We start from the raw sequence: 22,185 nt of genomic DNA, 5'->3' as shown, positions 1-22,185 counted from the left end.
GGTGGGGGGGGGGTGGAAAAGATCTTGTTGTTTTTATATACAAAGCATAGTTATGTACACAGCACACAGACTTATATCTGGTATTAACATTTATGGGAGGGTAAGGACAATCAGGGGGGGGAAGTTCTAAGAAAGTTTTGGGGGAAGGTGATAAGGTTAAGCCAGTCTCCGAACAGAGTAACTATTTTCGTGTTGGCTCATTTTTGCCTTTTATCCCCAAACGTTTTACATTGTTGCAGTTACAGAACGTTATTTTACATTGTTTTTACCTATTTACACAGTTTCCATATTCCTATCCTTCACTCACTACTGAACAAAGGTGGATTGAGCGCCCGTGGGGTGCAGGCCCTGGCATCCAGTCTTCCGGGCTCCCTCATGAAACGGCCCAGCGTCTGTGTGGTTGTCACATGTAACTTTTGGTGTCTGTGAAATGCAGAACAGCTATGACTTAGGAAGTCATTCATCCACAGTTCTAAAAGTTTCTATCAAACAAATCACATCTCTGCTTATGTTGAATTACTGGTATTCTCTTGAGATACAATCTTGGGAGAAGAATTCTAGATGTTTGATGTCACAAAGTCCTAAAAGTTCTGTTTGCCATGCTTAAACCACCCGTGCAACAAAGCAACTTCTTTCAGCTAAGGGGGAGGGGAGGTGGGTAGTGCAGACACCTCCAAACTCATCAGGGCAGGGCAGACAGAAGCTACCACTCAGCTTCTTCTGCCATATCCTGTCCCCCCTCAGCTCGGTGGGGCCTCCTGGACCATCTCTGGCCCCCAAAGCCGGGAGTCTGCAGGTCTGGCTGTTGGCTCCAGCTGGGATCAGGGCCAATGTAATGGATACCACTGCTCTAATCAGAGAGGGGACAGAGAACTCGGCACTCAGGCTCACCCATCTGTTGAAATAACTTGTTTCCTTTCACTTATCCAGAGTGACACAGGGAGAAACAAAGGGGGCAGAGAGAACAGTCCCCTCCAAAGCAAACATTGCATCATGACCCCGGGCTCCTCCCTTTTCAGAAGGATTAGCCTGGCCCTCAGCAAACAGAGCAGGGGCTGGGGACCCAGAGGGAGGCAGTCTCTTTTCCTGTCTGGTCCCTTGAAAGGTTCAGGGTCCCACAGATGGAGCCGCTGAAAGCACTCTCGCCTAGATATCACTTTCAACGAGCCACCTGGAGTCTTGGCGGCAAATGAAGAAGCATACAACAGGAAAATAAAAAAACACCAAGAGTAAAGCGCTAGCCATTTCCTGGTGTGGGTCCTTCTCCCTGTTCATTCTTCTCCAGGCTGTCAGTGCCGCTGTGCAACTGCAATCTGAGTGCTGTTCAACTCCCAAGGCCCAGGATGCAGCTCTGTCTTCTCCGTGGAGCCGGAGAGCGATTCGGAGTATCTTTCAAACTGACAGCTGCAGGTGCCCTCGGCCCGGCATTTCCACTCCAAGGAACCTCACCTTCAGTCCTACTTGCACATGGGCCTTTGGCTGCAAGCAAAAGGCTGGAAACAACTCAATATTCATAAATAAGAGCCCTAGTCAAATACACCTTGTTTCATTCATCGAGTGGAACACTGTGCAACCAAATATATACACATCTATATTTTTTTAGAAAAATTTTTTTATTATTTTTTTCAATGTTTATTTTAGAGAGAGAGAGAGAGAGAGAGACAGAGCATGAGCGGGGGAGGAGCAGAGAGAGAGGGAGACACAGAATCCGAAGCAGGCTCAGGCTCTGAGCTGTCAGCACAGAGCCCAACACGGGGCTCAAACTCACAAACTGCAAGACCATGACCTGAGCCAAAGTCAGACACTCAACTGACTGAGCCACCCAGGCGCCCCCAAATACATACGTACGTACATACATATACATACATATATATATTTACATAAGAAACCAGACTGCCTATGCTCACACACACAGAGACATGCTATACACACACCCGTATATACGTACAAGGACTATCTCCGGCAGGCTGTGTAAGAAACCGGTTGACATTAGTGCGCTGGGGAGAACAGTGGAAACCCCGTACCCCTCTGAACCTGCTGAATTCCATGCCAGATACAGTATCACTTTTTCAAAACCCTGTCATGTGTGAGCCTTTGTGCTGGGTGCTTTAAATGCATCCTTTTACTTAATCCTTAAGACACGTCTTCAAGGTCCCAATTGTAAAGATGGGCAAACTGAGGCTCACAGAAGATAAAAACAAAAAATGCACACACATCTTCAGTATTCAAAGCTGTTTTGCTCCCAAGTCCTTGCTCAAATGGCACAATGGGGGCTATTTACGAAGACAAAGAACCTTCCTGGCCACAAATACTGGGTACATACAGCAGAATGGAAAAGCATATTTGAAATGAAAACCCCTGATTTCTCAAGCACCCCTGCTGCACTTAGCAGACCTGCACCCTCCCTCCTGGGCTTCCGGAAAGGAGAGAGCGTGTGGGCTTAGTAAAGCCAGAAGAGTGCCAGCTGCAGAGGACAGTGGATGACCCGGGGACACACCAGGTCTGTGTCACAGGCTTTCTCTCAGGCACCTGCCTTCCCCCTTGCCTGGAGAACAGCCACATAGGTCTGGGGCCTCCCCTCTAGCTGGCACTGCCACGACTGTGCTGTAAGACCCGTGCCTGGTATTCAAATGCTCTGGGCCTTTGTTTCCACATTTGTAAAATGGGGATGAGAATAATCACACAACCTCACAGGATTGCTGAGGGGGCTAAAGGCTGAGAGCCTTTAGTACTGAGAGCTGGGCTCAGGGTCTGGTACTCAGCTCCCCGTTTACAGGTGCATGGGGCAGCACAGTGCTTTCAAACGTTTGGTCTCAGGATCTTTCTACAAGTTAAAAATGACTGAGGACCCTAAGGGGCTTTTCTTTATGTGGTTTTGCCTATTGATAGTTATCAAAATTAAATTTTAAATGTTTTAAAATTAAAACTGGGAAAAAACTTAAAATGTGTATTAGTTAACAACAGGGGCGCCTGGGTGGCTCGGTTGGTTCGACGTCTGACTTCGGCTCAGGTCATGATCTCCTAGTTCATGAGTTCAAGTCCCGCGTCGGGCTCTGTGCTGACAGCTCGGAGCCTGGAGCCTGCTTCACATTCTGTGTCTCCCTCTCTCTGCTCCTCCCCCACTCATGCTCTATCTCTCCCCCTCTCAAAAATAAACATTAAAGGGGCGCCTGGGTGGCGCAGTCGGTTAAGCGTCCGACTTCAGCCAGGTCACGATCTCGTGGTCCGTGAGTTCGAGCCCCGCGTCGGGCTCTGGGCTGATGGCTCGGAGCCTGGAGCCTGTTTCCGATTCTGTGTCTCCCTCTCTCTCTGCCCCTCCCCCGTTCATGCTCTGTCTCTCTCTGTCCCAAAAATAAATAAAAAAAGTTGAAAAAAAAAAATTAAAAAAAAAAAAATTAAAAAAAATTAGAAAAAAACAATAAACCATTATATGTTAACATAAATAACAACTGTGTTTCATAAATCTATTTTCAAAAAAAAACTTTTAAAAAAAATTTTTTAAATTGAGAATACTGACTGGATCCCCATATCTGCTTCTGCATTGTTTGCTGTGAAACATTTCCACTGAAGAATGTGCAGAGAACCCAGCCTCACGGGGACAGGTTGTTAGAAGAGGGAGACTGCAAGAGCCTTTTCAGATAATTTAGGATATTCTTCTTGGATACCACACCAAGACCTGACAAGTGGTAGTTTCCTAGAGATTCACTGCGGTGTGGAACCTGAGCCTGAGTCAGTGAACTTTTGTACTCTGTGACATTCCGACCTCCTGGGTCTACCCTACACTTTGAATGGACTGTTCCACATTGTTCGGTAATACCGTGCAATGGTCACTGGGAAAACATCAGCTCACTAAGCTATGTGCTCTGAATCAGTGGAAAAGGCAAGTAACACTTTGGCATTGCCATGGAAACAGTTTTGACCTTGTGGACCCAAAAAGAGACTCCGGGATCCTCCCGACCACGCTTTGAGAACACCGGGTTAGCAGAATTCCCTTACCCTCCACATTAGCCATGCTTTTTGGGAAGAACTCAGAGGAAAATTTCTGCGGAGAGCAGGGGGTGACTGACAGCTGGATCGCCTGCCCCTGCTGGTCTTGGTCCCCTGCCTGCTTGCACGGAGCAGTCACATGGGCCAGTGCCCTCTAACCCACGGCTGGCTGGCCTCCCCACCTGCCCTGCTCCTCCCTTCACTACCAGCCACTTTTTTCTTACCACAGGACCCCCTCCTTTTCCCCCAAAATAACAGATTTGGGCACCTTGTACTGGGCAGGGCCTCAGATAGCAAAGTACAGGGGCCACGCATGGGCTGCTGCCCTTGGGCTTTGCAGCTGATAGTTCTTGGTCTCCTGAAATTACATACGTGTGTATATTTATAGCCAAATGCACGGGTGCCCAGAAATCACGACTCACTCATATACATTTTTAGCACATCGTTTGGCCACCGAGTTCTATTAAATCTTCCTTCCCGGTCCATCGTGTCACTGGTTCTATGCTGGAGATAAGGTGAGGCCTTCACCTCTGCAGGCTGGGCTACCAGAGGCCCCGGCCTCTCCCACGCCCAGCAATCTGAGGCCAAATGCTTTGCTCCTGACCACCAATCTCTCCTGCTCAAAAACCTTCAGTGAGGGTTGGACATCCAAGCCTTGGCCAGCCTGTCTCCCCCTCCAGCTTCGTGGCCCACCCCAGCCCCTCTCCCTGCCTCATGCAGATACAGTCTGGCCTTTCCAGCTCTCCTGCCAAGTCTCAACTCCTCCATGAAACCTCATGTCACCGTCACGCCTTTCTCTGGCTGATATGTAGGGGGAATGCATATACAGGATGCTCAAATTCACGGGACAAGTAATCTGAGTACCCACCATGTGCAGGGCCCTGTACTATGTACCAGGGATGTGGCCGTGGTAAATACACATTTTTGTCTTGTTTCCTGCAGCTGACATTCTGATACCCGTTGACCCTTTCCTACAGCATTGTGATGTTTCTTGTCCGGCACTCTTACTCCTTCAGGTCATTGTGTGTTGTGCCCTTATTTTAATTTCCAGCTCCTCCAGGACAGTATTCTGTGTCATCTCTGCTGCCTAGAATGTATGCGATGCTCAATAAATACTGCTCAACGGAAAGTGGATAAGCCACGATACCCACTGAATAAGAATCAGAAAGGTCCAGACATCTGTCAAACCCAGGTGAGATGTTCCTGATGTCTGCTGTATTAACTTGCAGTATGGTTGACAGCTTTCATATTTAAATATTTTAAGTGCTACATGGGAAAGCGCTCTGCCCTGCCCTCAACCCTGCCCTGGACGGTGTCTCATAAATTGTAGGAATCAAACTGGAGAGGCCAATGAGGTGGCTAGGCTGGCTCTAAGCCTCTGGTTGCAAAGCCCAGTATTGCTGTCTGTACCCCAGATATTTATATTCCATGATCCTCGGCTTTCTCATCTGGAAAATGGGGGTGAAAGGAACTGTCCCTCTGTGAACATACTATCCTGGGATTAAAGGAGAGAATCCATCTGTCTCTGTCTCTCAAAAATGAATAAACGTTTAAAAGAAAAAAGGGGGGTGGGGTGGGGAATGCCTGGGTGGCTCAGTCGGTTAAGCGTCCGACTTCGGCTCAGGTCATGATCTTGCAGTTTGTGGGTTCCAGCCCCGCGTCGGGCTCTGTGCTGACAGCTCGGAGCCTGGAGCCTGCTTCGGATTCTGTGTCTCCCTCTCTCTCTCTGCCCCTCCCCCGCTCACGCTCTGTCATTCTCTTTCTTGCTCTCGCAAAACCATTGAGGTTTTTTTTTTTTTTTTTTTTTTAAAGGAGAGAATCCAGGTAAAGAGCTTAGCACAACAGGGCACACAACATTTACTCAGCTCATGAGAACTGCTGTTCTTAATACTGTCCGTGTGGCCCCTGGTGGCATGAGCCCTGTGGCAAAGATGGCTGGCCCCCTGATCTCCACCCCTGGCTTTGCTCCTGCGACCTACATGGCATGCGTGCCTCTGTCACCCATGTGGCAGAGGAATCTGTAGATATAATTAATGATGTTACTAACTAATCAGGTGACCTAGAAACAGAGAGCTTATCGGGGTGGGCCTGACCTAATCACAGGAGCCCTTTACGGCAGAGTTTTCTCCAGGTGATCACAGACGTGGATGCCAGAGATTTGAAGCAGGAAAGGATCTGATGCCCCACTTTGGGTTTGGAGATGGAGGGGGCCATGTGGCACAAAACGTGGCAGCCTCTAGGAGCCAAGATCAGCATCCAGCTGACAGCCAGAGAAGACAGGGGACGTTAGTCCTACAACCAACCACCAGGAACTCCATTGTGCCAAAAACCTGAATGGCCAGGAAGTAGATTCTACCCCAGGGCCTCAGGGTAAGAGCTCAATACCTTGACCTTGGACTTATGGTCCAAGACCCTAAGCAGAAAACCCAGTCCAGCCAGCTTAGGCTTCTGCCCTACAAAGCTATGAGCTAATAAATAAGTACAGCCTAAGCCACTAAGTTTGTGGTGATCTGTTGTTATGCAGCAAGAGAACCTAATATAAGGCCAGCTTGGCCTTTAGCCATAATGCACATAGAGGAAAAGCATACCAGGTGCTTGTCCAAAGGGTTTGGGGACCATTCGCACCTTCTGTCTCCTTAATTGCTGCCATATGTGATGCTTCAGAGTCAGGACTGTCTTACTCATTTCCACCCCTCGCACTTAGCAGTGCGGGAATCGTGTATCAGGCTGTCAATTTCACTGAACAAAACTTCAGCTTCTAGGGCAGTCAGGAAGAGAATGGCTTAGCTGGTTAGCTTCAGTCCCACGACCAGCCAATTATAAGGTGATGGGGTGCAATTATCTGGGCAAAACCCAGCAAAGGCCTCTTTTTTGCCGAGAGGAGAAGTCCAGACCCTGCAAAGAGTTCAGAGGAAGCCACTCCCAGCAACTAGGGGAGGTATGTGTCCACGTGCAAAGTGTCTTGCTTTACACACCAACCGACCATGCCGTGGTTCCTGCCTCAGCCTGCGGCAGCCTCCCAGGGCTCAGCTGGCCAACCAAACCCTGACATTTTGCTTGTAATTGTACCTTCCAGTAAAAAGTCCTAGTTGCAGTGGTAAAAATAGCAACTACAACTTCCTGCAGCACCGATATACCAGTCCATCTCGGTGCTGGAAAGGAAACCTGGGGTCTGAGCTCACTCCAGCTCCATGAAACGCCCACAAGCTGGGCTCAGGATGGCAGTGGGGGGGCCCAGCAAGGGCAGCTCACTGGTGCCCCTGACCCTGTGAACCACCCTCAGATCAGCTCCCGAGATGCTCCCCTCACTCCCTTCCTGAAAAACCCAACCCTCAGAATCAGAGGATATCTGAGAAAGGTAAAAAGTTGCCAGCAGCCAGGCTTCCCACCCTCTCCTCCTCCTACTCACTAGCTGCCAAGGTACAAAGAGGGGAGGCCTTCCACCAAAGCCCTTTGGGGATTCCAAGGTGCCCTTGTTCATCTGCTCTTTATTACCCTCCCCCATGTGTGTCTACCTTCCTGTCTGTGGCCCACTGTCCCCTGCAGCTGTCTTAACCAGGTCGAGATGGTGGGGATAACAGAAGCCTCCACCAGGACTTATGTCTGAGTCATCCCCAGGCGGCAGGGCTCAGCCCAGCCTGGATGCTGTCCCCCAAGAAGTGGAGGGGAGCTGTTAGAGCTGACTTAGGGAATGACAGGAGAGCCTGGTTAAAATGCCACCAGGCACCAGCATCCCAGCAGTCAGGTTGCCTGCCCCCTGAGGGCCCAATGCCACCCAGGAAACACATGGGTGAGGTTCTCCCTGGCCCCAGATTCCTCCTTTCCTCATCTACCAATCTCCAGAGCTTCCCATCCTTCTGTCTCTGAATCAAGTGCAAGGGCCCTTTTGTCAGTCTTTTACTTGTTTTAAAGCCTCCTGTTACAGGAAAACTGACCAGGACCCCCAAAGTAATAGAATCAATAAAGTTCTAAGGGCCCCAGCCTTCGGTCTCCACCAACAGGTAAACACAGGGATCAGCCTGTGGTGGCCAATGCCCCTTTCTGAGTCTTTTTATGGACAGGCTAGAGAACTTTCTCTACCTTCCTGGCTCATTTCTCCATTCCTGCAGGTGAGACAGGGAGGAACACACCTACTCAGCTAGCCCTCTGACTTCTCTCTCAGGTCACGTGGTGGATGCCAGGCAGGTGTCCCACCTAAAGCCACCCCAGCCCTTCCTCTAGACACACTGGCTGTTTAGAAACACTCAGATTCACTCACATGTTCTAGGCTTCAGATATTTCGCTCTCACTGCTAAACCCCATGATGTTTGTAGAACTTTTCAGCATAAAATGAACTTTCAGGAATGTTTTCCCAAGCGCAATGCACAGCAGCCTGGCTGGGGCAGGATGGGGATTAAAAGGGCCTCATTTCACAGATGAAGCTTCGCTGGAGGTCAGGAGACCAGGCACAGGCAGAGCCAGCAATCACTAAACCTTGATATTCTGGAAAAACAAAGATGGATGAAAACAAAAAGAGAAAGCCTGGATAAACTGGATCACTTTTGTTTTGTTTGCTTGTTTTAAAGGAATAATGACATCATTCCCTCCCCCATCACATGAGCTAAAAGTGAAAACGTGGATAATATCAAGTATGGGTGAGGACGTGGGCAACCGGGCTCCCAAACACTATCAGTGGGCGAGTGATGTGCCTAAGTCTTCGGGAAAGGTATTCGGCTTTGACGACGAAAATTAAAAATCAGAAACATGCACGGTCAAGGACGCACAAGACTTCATGGACTGTATGAAGGGAAAAAGAAAAAAATATCAGACATGACCTAACATCTCCCGGGGGACAGGGTAAGATGAAAGATGGTGGCTTGTGTGGCTGTGCCATGAGGAGGGGTGCCACCACACACAGAGTGACATAAACAAAGAATCTGTACAGGAAAAGGGGGACCAGAACGGTATGCACCAAACCACCGATGGATACCAAGGACGAGGTGGACCTCCACACCAGGCTGCATTTTTTTCCTACGGGGTTATTCATTTATGAAGGAAATCTACTGATGTATTACCGAAATGAAAGAAAACAAACAACTTTACATGTTTTCTGTAGCCTCCGTAGGGATCAGAAGATTCCAGAATGTGATGGCTGTCGCCTATCTCTGGCTGCATCCCCCTCCGCGGCCCACGATGTTCCCGGCCTACACACTCACCTGCTCCCTGGCTGGCAGGCCCTTCCGCAGACCTTCCCATGGGCACCTCGGTCCAGTCTTGCAGGTCTTGGCTCAAATGTCACCAGCCCAGAGAGGCCTTCTCTAGGCCCCCTTGAGCTCCCACCTTGACCTTTTCCTCCCCACCCACCTCCAGCAGCCCTAATGGCAGCTGTATTTATTTTGTCCATGTGGTGTCTGCCTCCCTCGGTTGAATAAGGCCTCCAGGATGGTGGGGACCTTGCCCTGTTTTCTGCTGCATCCCAGAGCGTGGTAGAGAACAGGTGGCAAAAAATACTCACTGGATACACTGGGAATGGGGATGCTAAAAATAGTCTACTTCCTCACCTCTCAGTGGGGAAACTGAGGCAGGCTCTTGCCATGCCACTCACACCCTAGCAGTGTGCTACAACCACCTGACTACGTGTCTGCCTCACATGCCAGGGGCCAAACTTGCTAGAAGGGATCCTCTGAACTCCACTTCTTTTTCCCAGTTTCTAGTTCAGGATGAGCCATTCAGAAAGTGCTAAACACCTACTTGTTGCATGAACGCAGCTGTACGGGTTTCTCCTTTGCATTTTCACAGCTGTGAACAACAGAGGCATTCACAGGTTAAGGGACCTGCTGCCCAGGGTCTCACAAGCCCCACTAGGATGCCGCAGAACTTGAACTCTGGATGCTGGATGTAATTGCTACAGCTTTCTAGAAAAAGAACTCCTGCATCTCTTGGCCCTCACTCCTGCCCAGACAAATCTGGCCTGGCCAACTGCAAACCTGGCAGGCAGCACATCCTGGAATTGAGTGAGCAAAGCTCCTCTTAATTAGGAAATTAATTCTATTCACCCTAGATTGATCTGTGGTCAGCCTCTCCTTGGGGGCCCAAGGGGAACAGGTAGATAATAAGCAAGGCTTGTTTTTCCATCCTATGCCTGCATCCTACCCTGATGGATCAGCTGATGGTCCAAGGTTTCTTCTTGGCACATAGAGGTGGGTGGGAAGTGACACCCCAGGCTAATGTGGTCCTCCCTCTGGCAAGAGACAGTTCTCCCACGGCCCTGCTCAGCGCCTGCCTTCTTGCAGGAGGAGCTATCCCACAGGTCTTGCAGGCACCTCCTGGGCAAAGCCCAGTGTGTCGGGCGCCTCAGATCCTCCTGCACCCCTGGGCTCCCTCCTGATCCCTCCTGATCTCGGGAGATCTGTGCCTATCTTTCTTCTTCAAAATGGCCCTGGGGACACCTGCAGGCGAGGTCCTACCCCATCCATTTCAGGATTTGGGGGGTGGGGTAGGTGTCAGTCTAAGTGCTCCCACACCTGCCGCCTGGCTCCCCGCCTGGGACCAGCCAGAGCAACCTTGAGAAGTAAGTCACCCACGTGCCACCTTCCTTTGGGCCCAGCTTGGTTCTTCTCTGGCCCAGTCCTCTGGCTTCACCAGTCCCTCATCTGTGGGCACCAGTGCCTGTAGGCCCTTCACACCTGGGCCCTGGGCTCCTAGCCAGTGGGCAGAGGCAGGGAGCCCAGGGAGGCCTGAGAAACTGGGAGAGTCAGACTTGGTTTCCACTCACCAAGAAAGGAAAGAACACTGGGAGCTTGCCTACTGTATACCCTTCTCATTCTCCAGGAGGAATAATTAGGACCCAGAGAGGGAAACTGACTTACCTGGAGCCCCACAGCACACACCAGAGGCAGAGCTGGAACTAGAAGCCCAGACTCCTAACTTCTCATTTGCTCCTCAGCACTCTACTGGCTGCCTATCTCTTCCTGCCCATGAGGGCTAGGCAAATAACTCAAGCCTATAAAATTTCATGAGGCTGAAAGAACTTCTGGGAGTTTACAGCAAAACATTAAATAGAAGCACTGTACACAACAGCATCCACCCATTTTAGAGAAGAGCAAGTTGAGGCCCATAAAGGTATGGGGACCTCCATGAAATCACACAGCCAGGGAGAGGCAGAGTAGGACTTCCAGACACCCCACTTAAGTGGTCTTTCTGTCAACAGGCTCTAGGTGTGAAAGGTCCAACTGTGGGATGGTGAAGAGGGGGAGCTGGCCCTGAGCCTTGGTCACACATTGAAATGAGGTGTGGCCCAGAGAGCCTGGTCCAGACTCCGTACACATCCCAAGGGTGCAGACCACCATGGGAGAAAGAACATCTGAGTAGATTTTTATGTTTTTGCAGAAAATACAGTGAAACTTCCCAACTAAACTGGATTTCTCAGATCACAGAGCCAGCACTTAAAAAAAAAATTTTTTTTAATGTTTTTTTACTTTTGAGAGAGAGAAAGAGTGTGAGTTGGGGAGGGGCAGAGAGAGAGGGAGACACAGAATCCGAAGCAGGCTCCAGGCTCTGAGCTGTCAGCACAGAGCCTGACGCGGGGCTCGAACCCACAAACCATGAGATCATGACCTGAGCTGAAGTCAGACGCTTAACTGACTGAGCCACCCAGGCGCCCCCAGAGCCAGCACTTTTAAAAACAGGCCGGTGAGCCACACGTGCCTACCTTTTTTCATCCAAAGGGCATGGTCTGGGCTTGGAAGGAAAGGTTCAGCAGTAATAAAGCAGAGTCTACTGGCTCCAGAGGGAGGGGATGAGGGTGGGTGGAGGTGGCCGGGGGCCCAAGAGATGGCTGATTACAGACACACAGGCAGTATCTGAACCCAAGTCTGGTTCCTGAGCCTGTGCTCTTTCCCCTGACCTGGTGTTGAGGAGTCTTAACAGGAGGCCCTCCCATCTTTGAGCTCTCTCTCGGCTCCCACCATCTCAACCCCAACAGCTGAGGGGTCTGGAGTCAGTCCTGCAAGGCGAGTGCCTGAAGGTGACAGGTCACAGCTTTAACTGCTATCCACTGGGATAGTGGCAGTGATGCTCAGGGGCCAGGTGGTCCTCCAAAGAGGCTGGCACCTTCTGTGGAACCAGGGCTGGATTGCATCACCTGGGGACAGACCCAGATTGCTAAGGGGGGAGCCCTGCTGGGATGAGAGGAGTAAAGGCTGTGGAGGCACATATGCCCCCCCACCTCCACCCCCAGCTGTCCCAACTAAGTGCTTTCTGGCTGGGAAAACGCTTCAATGGCTCTGGCTGCCTGAGGCAATTCAATTATGAAATTTACCACTTTAGATGAAAACCGGCATCTCAGTCAGCCAATTCATTTGCATCTGGCCACTCTGTTTTCTCCTGCCAGCTCTGTTCACCCCTCCCTGGCCAGGCCGCACTGTAGGCTGGTCCAGATGGATTAGGGCTCAGGTGATGGGCAGGTCTTTGGAGCTCCTGGGGCTGCTATTCCCAGGACCCCCTGAGCAGAGAGGCTGCATCCAGAAGCCACCTATCTTCCCAGAGACTCTCAGGACTGCTGACTCCACAAGCCAAAGCACCACGGTCTCAGGTGAACCTTTCTATCACCTCACACCCACACTCTTCTAACCTCAACCTGCACCTACCCTGAGGTTGCACGGGTGGTGGGAGAAGGAGGCCACCCAGAGCCTGGAATCTGGGCTGTGTCATGCCTTTCTCATCTTTATTTTGTCAAGGCATCATCTCCCCAGAAAGCTTTGCCATCCATGCCCCTCAGCTCCCCTTGCTGCCTTTATCACTGGGGTATTGTGCACACCTAGGTGTGTCTGTGTATCCAGGTCCCAATCCACGTGCCCACACACCCTGGTCTAGAAGCTCCCAGAATACAGGGTCAAGACCCTTCAAACAATGACTCATTCGTCAATTAACAAAAGAATGAACTAATGAATGAACAAACCACTCACAGAATAACACTCCCACCCCCGCCCCCACCCCCTGGCGCATCACAGTGGTAGATGAGAAGCCTGCTTTTACTGCAGACCACGAAGTCCCAGGCCTGGGTAATCTTCCCCTCCTTCCGGCTCTCCTCCCCCACACTGGGTGCCCAGAGGTTTGAGAGGCCATTAAGGGGCATCGGGCTGCAGAGGCTGTCTCCGATACCGGGGGTGCAGCTCGCCCACAGCCCCTCTTTCTCTGCACCACAACCATAAATCCAGCTGCAGCCCGAGCCCCAGGATGAAGGTTTCTACCATTTCTCTCTACCTTCCTTTTAAGAGCCTCCCTGGAGTCACTTCCTGACAAACGGAATGACTCCAGACCAAGAGAGCTGCCAGGCCCAGAAGACTGACTCCATCAAACTCCTCAGGCACAGCTTGGGGACCTAAGGACCCCTGGTCTCAGAAGGATACCAAATCTGCCTGCAGTGGGGCGGACCTTGTGTCCTGCTCCACCCCCACCCCCAGCCCCCAAATGCAAGCCTTTACCAACAACCCCTAGGAAACTGAACAGCACACTGGGGGCCATAGAGCACCAGTCCTACCTACGAAGGGGGAGACTGAGGTCCAGGATCCCAAAGGGAGTCACTGCACATCGCTGGCACCACAGCCCAGTCCATGATAAGAATGGGGGGTGGGGGGGGTTCCCGCCTCCTCCCCCCAGTGCCACATGGCCAGAGTGAAACCAGAGGCCCAGACACATGGTGTTCTCTGCCCTGCCTCACCAGGGAGGGCCAAAGCTCAGGGAGCCTGTCTCCTGCTCAGAGGAAGTCAGCAGGACCAGAGTGCCCAGATTAAACCTGCAGGGGCCTGGAACAGCCTTTACCCCAATCCCTTTGATCAGATCTCTATAAAGATTTTTCTTTGCTCAAAGAGAGCTATAATGCACCTTGGGGACTTTGAAGCAGCAGCACCAAAAAAGTGTAAGGTGCCCCCTGGGGGCGGGGGGAGGGGTCCAATCTCTCAAAGGAAAAGCTTCCCAAGCAACTAGGGGAAGAAAAGGAGCAGTGGGGGGCGTGCCCGAATGGGGTCCCGTGCCAGGCAAGGGGACAGCCGGGCTAGCTGTCTAGAGAAGACTTGCTCTGGACCTGCGTGGGTGGCGCCACCTCGGTGGGCAGGTGGGTGGGACTTAACCATTCCTCCGCTGTTCTCCAGCTCTCTAAACCCAGAGAAGGGACCCCCGTCAGGCGGGACGTGAACGGCCCAGGGCACCGGGGGCGCCGGACCCGGTCCTGGCTCGCGTGGACAACCGCCCCTGGCTCGACCCCGGGCCCTCGCTCCGCACGAGGCAGGCGGCCATCTGGCCCTCGGCGTCAAGTGCGCGGGGACTTCCCCGGGCCCGGGCGCAGAGCCCGGCCGCTCACATCCTCAAAGCCGAGCAGCCTCCTCTTTCCAGGATCGATAGTAATTTTTTAAAAAGAGAGTCTGCGGACTCAATGAATCAACCACTCCCAAGGGAAAGAGTTGTAGCTCCCGCGCGCTACATCCATTTGCAAAAACAATTCATTCCCTCGCCCGGAGCTCTATGCAAATACCCTCGCAGGGTCCCCAGGCACGCGCGGGGCGGGAGCAGCCGCGGGGGCTGAGGAGGCGGCGGCGGACTGCGGCCACCCCTCTCTCCACCATTGTCCCCGACTCCGCCGGTCCCCGAGACCCTGCGGCGGCCCGGGAGCTCCGGGGACCCGAGCAGCGCTGGGCTGCTCCCGGGACGCGCAGCCCCGCGGGGGCTCTCTCGGCCGGGGGGTGGGGGGGGAGCTCAGACGGTGAGGCGCACAAATCCCCGCACCCTCCGGCCCCGTCGGGGGCGGGGAGGTGACAAGTGTCGAGCCGGCGGCCGGGCGCGCAGCCAGAACAGCCCGAGGCGGGCGCCCCCAGCCCGGCCCAGCCCCGCCACTCACCGCTCGGGGCGCCGCCGCCCGCCGCACTCAGAGGCTCCTGGTCGCCCGCGCGAGGCTCCACAGCCCCGGCCGCCGCCGCCGCCGCCGCCGCCGCTCCCCTCCCCTGTCTCGCCACAGCCGGAGCGCGCTGCCGCCGCGGTACAACCCGGGCGCCGCCAACAAACTAGTTTCTCAGGCCTTCCCGCCCCGCCTCCCGGCGCGAAGCCAATCAGAAGCGGCGCCTCTGTGACGGATGGGCGGCCGAACCAGTAGTTCAGTCGGCGGTGGGAGAAAGGGGTGGGCGCCCGGGCCCCGCCGGCAAGGCGAGGGGGCGGGGCGGGGAGAGGAAAAGGACTTCGACCAGATTCTTAAAGGCACAGGCGCCTGCCCGCCCCCGCCGCCGAAGTTGGGGGACAAAACCCGACGGTGTTCTAGAGCTTTCCGAAGGAGGCAACTTTATGGATTGCAAATGCCTCTTCTGCACCGGGTGTGCGGAGCCACGCTTTTCGTTGTGAAAGTGTTAGGGAAACCCTTTCATTTTGATCTGGGCTTGTTTCAAAGTTGGGGATTTTCTGCAGCCACGAAACCCCATTAGTACTTGGAATACGTACTTTTCAGGGTACTTCAGCTCTCCCTCTCCTGCCATTGCTAAGTTTTTTATGTAAGCCAGTCTTCAAATATTCACATATTCATCCATTCATTAATTCCTTGCACAAACGTTTACCGGACGCCTGCGCGATGTGCTAGTTTCTGAGATGATCTATAATTTCTATTTCTTAACTTCTGGTTTTGTATCTCGTTCCACCACTTCAGGTTCCTGTGTATACAATTTCTTCATCTGTAACGCGGCAGGTAAAAAGTCCTAATGGGATCATTTGCGGTGTGAAAGGAGACAAACTTCTATGACAAGGTAAGTGTGCAATAAATGTGTTTTCTTTTCTCTCTTCCCCTGAAAATTGATAATAGGGTAGGTTACTTAAGGATACAAAAAGCTCTGGTAAAGTTTATAAAGTCCTAAGTGTTGTAGGAGCCAATTATGGGGCGGGGAGAATTCCCAGGAAGCAGAGGTCACCGGGATGGGAGGTGCCAGGAAGGTTTATAAAGGGGGAGGGGAGCGCACAAAAGATTTGCAAGAGGGTGGGATTTTAACTAGTGGAAAGTGGAACGAAGAATCCATGCCTAGAAAGCTGCTTAGACTGGACAAAAGAGATTCCAGGCTTAAAAGGGTGTGAGATGGCAGGGGAGGCGTGTCTGGGAAGCAGCATGGTGCACAGAGAGCGGAGGAAACCCGATCTGGGTTTGGATTCTGGTTCTACCCCCTCAGGAGCTGTGGAGGACTGGAGACAGATTGCTCAGGCTCTCTGGGTGTCAAACTCTTACTGGCAAAAGAAGGATTCTAGAACCTATGGCAGGGTTGCTGTAAAGATTAGGTAAGAGAATGGACGTAATAGACCTGGCACTTAGTAAGTGCTCAATATAGTTTTGTGTCTCCCTTTGGCCTAGATCTGGAGAGAGGGTTCTGGTATTTAAGAGCAGTCTTGGCCAGCGGTAAGCAGTTGGCCAAGTGTGCTGTTCAGGTGCCTTCCAGGGGGAAAAGGCGGCATCAAAATAATTGGCGCATTAGAGAAATGGCACAGATCACATTTGTAGTTTTAGCGTCCTGCCAATTTTGCGGAGCTGGAGTATTTATATAATTGTTGGTTGGATGAAGCTCCACATACAAAATTGATTCTTAGCAAGCTCATACCATTGCTTAGTATTCCATTCAGGTTCTCTGAGAGATTATAAGTGCCAAGCATCTAAAATCTAGCTTGCGTGATCATTTCTCCCCTCTTCAACTCCACGGCTTAAATTAGCTACTGGAATATATTAAAATCAAATGCCGGCAACGGAACCAAACCAGACCAAGAACACGTGTTGAGTTATTGAATTTAGATGTGATTTGAGAGGAAAAGAGGAGATGAAGCTTGCTTTGCTCGGTCCTCACTTTAGACCCTGGGGCATAACCACCGTCATAGCCCCTACCCCTGTGCTGTAATGAACCACTTACGACCTGTTAGCCCACCCCACTGCACAGGGAGTTCTGAGAAAGTGGGGATCACGACATCTCTGAATCCTTGCTTCCTCTTACAAGTCGTCTGCACAATTTTGAAATCCTATGAACAAATCTCCTATCAGTTAGATTTCGCTTTTGCTACATGTGACAGAAATAACTATGAATTTTAAAAAGGTAGAAGTTTGTTTCTTGCCCGTGCGAAATAAAGCTGACATTAAGTAATCTGGAACTGGTTGGCAACTCCACAGTTACCAAGTGCATAGGCTATATTTCCACTCTGCCACCCTTAATGCTTGATTTTCCTTTCCAGTTGCCTCATGTTCCAAAATGGCTGCTGGAACTCCAGCAATAGCACCCGCATTTCAGAGGCAGCATGGGATAGAGTAGAAGAGCAGATATGTGCCTCCCAACTGTGTCCGCTCCATTTAAGCAGAAGTCCCACACATACTTCCATTTACGTTTGTGAGTGTATAGCCTCTCCAAACAGAGTCAGGGGTCTTTTACCAAGAAAGAAAAGAGGGAATGGGTTCTCCATGTCAACCAACAGTTCTGGCCCACACCTTTTTCTTTTCCTCCTGTCTCTGGCGTCTTTCCAGTGTTCTGGTGGCTCAGAATCTAAAGTCTTAAAACTTCTCAGATGATGTGCAGAATTCAATGCAAATTTGTTAATAGATGATTGAACTCTTGGTTCGTCTGCCTTCTGGAATGTTCCTTTTCAGTTTCCTCTGCTGATTCCCACTCCCTTCCCAGAGGACCAGATACTGGGGTGCCTAGCAAGTGAGTGCAGGGAGGTAAGACCTCTTCTCTACCCATATTCACACTCCAGGTGATTTCACTAAGGCCTGTGCCTTATGTGTGCAAAAACTCTGGCAACTTCCTGATCTGTTCTTCCCCCCCCCCCCCCCATTCTGCATACCTCCTGGCCCACAGGTCCAACTGCTTACTCCATGTCTCAGCTTGAATGTCTAAGGGCACCTCTCCCTCACATACCCCCCTGAGCCCCTGATGAACTACCCTACAAAAGATATGTTGTTCTCCCTGTCAGTGACGAGTGTTGTGGGTATAAAAAAAATTTTTTTAATGTTTATTTTTGAGAGAGAGAGAGAAGAGAGACAGAGTATGAGCAGGGGAGGATCAGAGAGAGAGCGAGACACAGAATCCTAAGCAGGCTCCAGGCCTCGAGCTGTCAGCACAGAGCCCTATACGGGGTGCGAGCCTCAAACCCACCAACCGTGAGATCGTGACCCTGAGCCATACACGGAAGCTTAACTGACTGAGCCTCCTAGGCGCCCTTTGTCGCACTTAGGATTTCAAGACACCCTTCAGCAACAACCATCAGAAATTTTGAAAAAATAATATTACTTACAAAACCTGGAAATTACACAGCACCCTTGGGGCCAAACAGCAAGGTTGCAGGTAAAGAGAGAGAGAGAGCACACAAGTGAGTATGGGCCTGGAGTTCTGTGTTTACTGAGATAACACAGTAACACAGCACCTTGGGTTCAGGGTTGGGGTCTAGGGTTTCATGGGCTGACCCTTTCTTGGTAAGTTCAAAACGTAAGAGCTGGAATTTCAAGAGCAGGAATAGAAAAAAATGTAAGTAGCCCAAATGGTCAGTTATTGAAATCAAACAAGATTTCCAAAACAAAGGAGCCTCAGTTGGGGGCTGGGGGTAGCCTGGGTCTGATCTCCAGCCAGTGTGTGGCCGGCCATGTATTTATTCCTGATAGCCATCTTTGAAGTCTATGCCCTTATGGTCAAAGAGAAAAAAAGAGAAAACCCAACTGTCAGGCTCACACTACAACAACTCGGTCTTTTGCTCAAATGAAGTCTTGGCCCCGCCCTCCCTTACCGACCTCTAATCCTTGTCATGTCTGAGCGAATGGGTCTCACCAAGTTCACCGCTACCACCAGACTGCTCCAAACCACCATCGTCTTTCCCCCGGGTCATCAGAACAGACACCCAGCTCACCTCCCTCCTTTCCCTCTTGCCTCTAGAGTCTGTTCTCAACACAGCGGCCAGAGGGATCTTACCACATGATGTGTCGTCCTTCCCTCAGGATCCTCTCATCTCAGAGTTGAGGCCAGAGTCCCTCTGTTGGCCTGACCTGATCTGGCCTGGACCATCTCTCACACATCATCATCCACTCCCCTGTCCTCACCCGCTCTGCTCCAGAATCCCTGACCCCTTTGCCAGGCCTCAAACAAGCCAAACGCATTCATACTTCGAGGCCTCTGCCTTTGCTGGCTGGCTCTACCCAGAAAGTTCTTCCGCTCCGATGGCCACACAGGAACACTCCCTTGCTTCTCTAGGTCTGCTCAAATGTTACATGACCACATAGGTCTCCCTGACCGCCTCTCTAAAGTAACCACATTCCCCATCCTGGGAATCCCTATCCTTACTCCACAGCACTTTTTTCTGCCTGAAATTATATTTATATATGCATATATTTTGGGGGGTGGGAGAAAAGTGGGAAGCAGTCCTGACATCTAGAAACTGGACCTGCATGTATTGCATGATGTTCTCCTGCTGAAAATAAAGAATCTCACAGAGGGACACCTGGGTGGCTCAGTCGGTTGAGCGTCCGACTTCGGCTCAGGTCATGATCTCGCGGTTTGTGGGTTCGAGCCCCGTCTCAGGCTCTGTGCTGAGAGCTCACAGCCTGGAGCCTGCTTTGGTTTCTGTGTCTCCTTCTCTCTCTGCCCCTCCCCCGCTCACACTCTGTCTCTCTCTCTCTCTCAAAAAGTAAACATTAAGAAAAAAAAAGAATCTCACAGAACATCAGCATCAGACAAGGCTTCTCTTGGCCGTGACAGGTCAAGACAAAAAACAAGACTGCTTCCTAATCGTGTCGGAACACAGCAAATGTAAGCATTGTCCAGGTCACAAAATACCAAACATCCACCTCTCCTAGTTTGTGTAAGTACTGTTTATTAATTACAGCTGTGACCTTGATCTGGTCTCCTGTTTTTCAGATAGGGTTTATTGAGCAACACTATAATAGACTCATCCCTGCTTTCTGACAGCACCCAATCCAGAGAAAGCCCCGCTTCCTTGGGCCCTCTGCCAAACCACCCACCCAAAGCCTAGATCCTAGGCAGGCTCTTCTAACACCTTTGGACCATGGTGCATGGTCTCCGTGGTGGCAACAAGTGCTAAACCCAAGTCACTCATCTGCACACGTTCCTGGTGGGCAATACAGACCCACACACATCGACGGTATAAATACACACGTGCATACATTTGTACATTTTATTTGGTATGGGGATTTAATTGGCTGGCTGCTCTCCAAGAATGTAAGTTCTACAAGGGCAAAGACTTTGTCTTGCTGCTCTGTTTACAGACCTAGAAAGTGCGTGGCACATAGTGGGCTCTCAACAAATATTTATTCAATGATTTCAGTGTGTTAGCCACCATTAAGTCAGTGGTTTCTTTTTATTTTTTTTAAGTTTATTTACTTTTGGCAGAGAGAGAGGCAGAGAGAGAGAGAGAGAGAGGGAGGGACGGAGGGAGACAGAGAATCCCAAGCAGGCTCCCCGCTGTCTGCACAGAGCCTGATGTGGGGTTTGAACCCACAAACTGTGAGATCATGACCTGAGTGGAACTCAAGAGTCAGACACTCACTCAACTGACTGAGCCACCCAGCTGCCCCGTGCTAGCGGTTTCTGATCTCAGTGTTGGATACGTTCAGCCAGCTCTTCAATTTTGGGTCAAGCTCCCTAAAGATGGAACCCCTGGTCAGATGGGGCCTGCCCAGGGCAGGGCTGGGGATGGCTTTGTCAGCTTCAGTTCCCAAGGGAGGGGCCAGGTGTCAGTGATTGCTTCTCTGGGGGAGCAGCTGGGATCAAGGTCACCGATGAGTCACCGAGTCGGCTGTGGGTGCATAAAGGAGCAGGGCAGGGCTGGGTCTGGCAGGAACAAAAGCTGTGGAAAACAGACCGTGTCCTGCCTTCACCTGGTGGCGGTGTGGGCACTGCGTGAGGAAGCAGCCTTTCGGACCTGGCGGCTGCCTCCACCCCAGGAAGCAGCAGCCACGTGGCAGCGGTCCCCCTTCAGCGGTGCCCATGAAGCCCCTTCCCCAAATGCACTCTCCCTATACCACCCAGAAGGCCATAACTTAGACCTTTATTGGCTAGCAAAAGCATACTCACGGGGCTCCTGGGTGGCTCAGTCAGTTAAGTGTCTGACTCTTGATTTCGGCTCAGGCCATGATCTCACAGCTCAGGGGTTCGAGCCCCACGTCAGGCTCCACACTGACACTGTGATGCCTGCTTGGAATTCTCTCTCTCCCTCTCTCTCTGTCCCTCCCCTGTGCACCTGCATTTTCTCTCTCTCTCTCTCTTCTCTCTCTCTCTCTCTCTCTCAAAGAAGTAAACATTAGGGGTGCCTGGGTGGTTCAGTCAGGTAAGCATCCGACTTCGGCTCAGGTCATGATCTCATGGTTCGTGAGTTTCAGCCCCACGTCACGCTCTGTGCTGACAGCTTAAAGGCTGGAGCCTGCTTCAGATTCTGTGTCTCCTTCTGTCTCTGCCCCTTCCCCGCTCGTGCTCTGTCTTTCTCTCTCTCTCTCACAAAAATAAACATTAAAAACAAAATTAAAAGAAAAAAGAAGTAAGCATTTAAAAAAAGCAAACTCCTGTTTCTGTGCCATACAGTCCAAACTAGCGGTATGGTAAGGCCAAAGGGGGTGACAGTTTCAGCCTGTGGGTCGGGGCACCTGCAGAGACACCGGGAAGGAGATTTAGATGTCCAGAGCCCAGCCTGTGATGCCAGCAGTGGGGGAGCTGGACCCAGGGGGTGGGAGTGAGCTGTAGGAAGATAAGAGAACATCACAGAACAAACGCCTCCTTTTAGAAATGTAGGCTGGGGCCTGCCCTGCTCCCTTGCTTCCCAGAAACCAGAAGGCAACACACAGTATGGAACAATGGTTAATGAACAACTGTTGAAATGCAAAACAGTGTGTGTACTGTGCTATCTTTGGAGCCCGAAGTGGGAAAAATCAGCAAGTTCGCTTGTAAAGGCGTGTATGTAAATGAAGATGCTCTGTGAGGGCGATCAGAGAATGGACCCAGTGGTCCCTGTTGAGTGAGGACAGGCGGTGGGGCCACTGAGGGACCGAGGTCGAAACAGCGCAGGAAAGTCAGACGGTTTGAGTTCTGAGCTGTGGGAATCTATTGCTTTTTTCTTTTTTCTTTTCTTTTTTCTTTTTTTTGCCGCGGGGGGTAGGGGGGCGCGTAGAATCTATCACCTAAGCAAAAACGAATTTAATTTTTAAGTCTATTTATTTTG

The 22,185-nt window shown here is 51.2% G+C and overlaps 1 protein-coding gene and 1 long non-coding RNA gene across 2 annotated transcripts in view; one reads left to right on the top strand and one right to left on the bottom strand.

The window, feature by feature from the left end:
* The window catches only part of KLHL25 (kelch like family member 25), a 34,498-nt gene extending 19,467 nt beyond the window's left edge, over nucleotides 1-15,031 (bottom strand). Inside the window, exon 1 of the mRNA XM_060617710.3 lies at nucleotides 14,861-15,031. The gene's annotated coding sequence lies outside the window, so the exon portion shown is untranslated. The remainder of the gene's footprint in view (nucleotides 1-14,860) is intronic.
* A 616-nt stretch (nucleotides 15,032-15,647) lies between these two features.
* On the top strand, nucleotides 15,648-19,665 carry LOC132668719 (uncharacterized). The gene is made up of 2 exons (XR_009605724.3): nucleotides 15,648-15,749; nucleotides 18,896-19,665. It is a non-coding gene; the product is annotated as an uncharacterized LOC132668719 (long non-coding RNA).
* The last annotated feature ends 2,520 nt before the right edge of the window (nucleotides 19,666-22,185 follow it).

The sequence above is a fragment of the Panthera onca genome, chromosome B3, assembly GCF_046562875.1.
Source record: "Panthera onca isolate mPanOnc1 chromosome B3, mPanOnc1 haplotype 2, whole genome shotgun sequence".
Taxonomy (NCBI): Eukaryota; Metazoa; Chordata; class Mammalia; order Carnivora; family Felidae; genus Panthera; species Panthera onca.
Note: the sequence above shows the minus strand (reverse complement) of the source record. Positions and strands in the feature narration are given on the sequence as shown.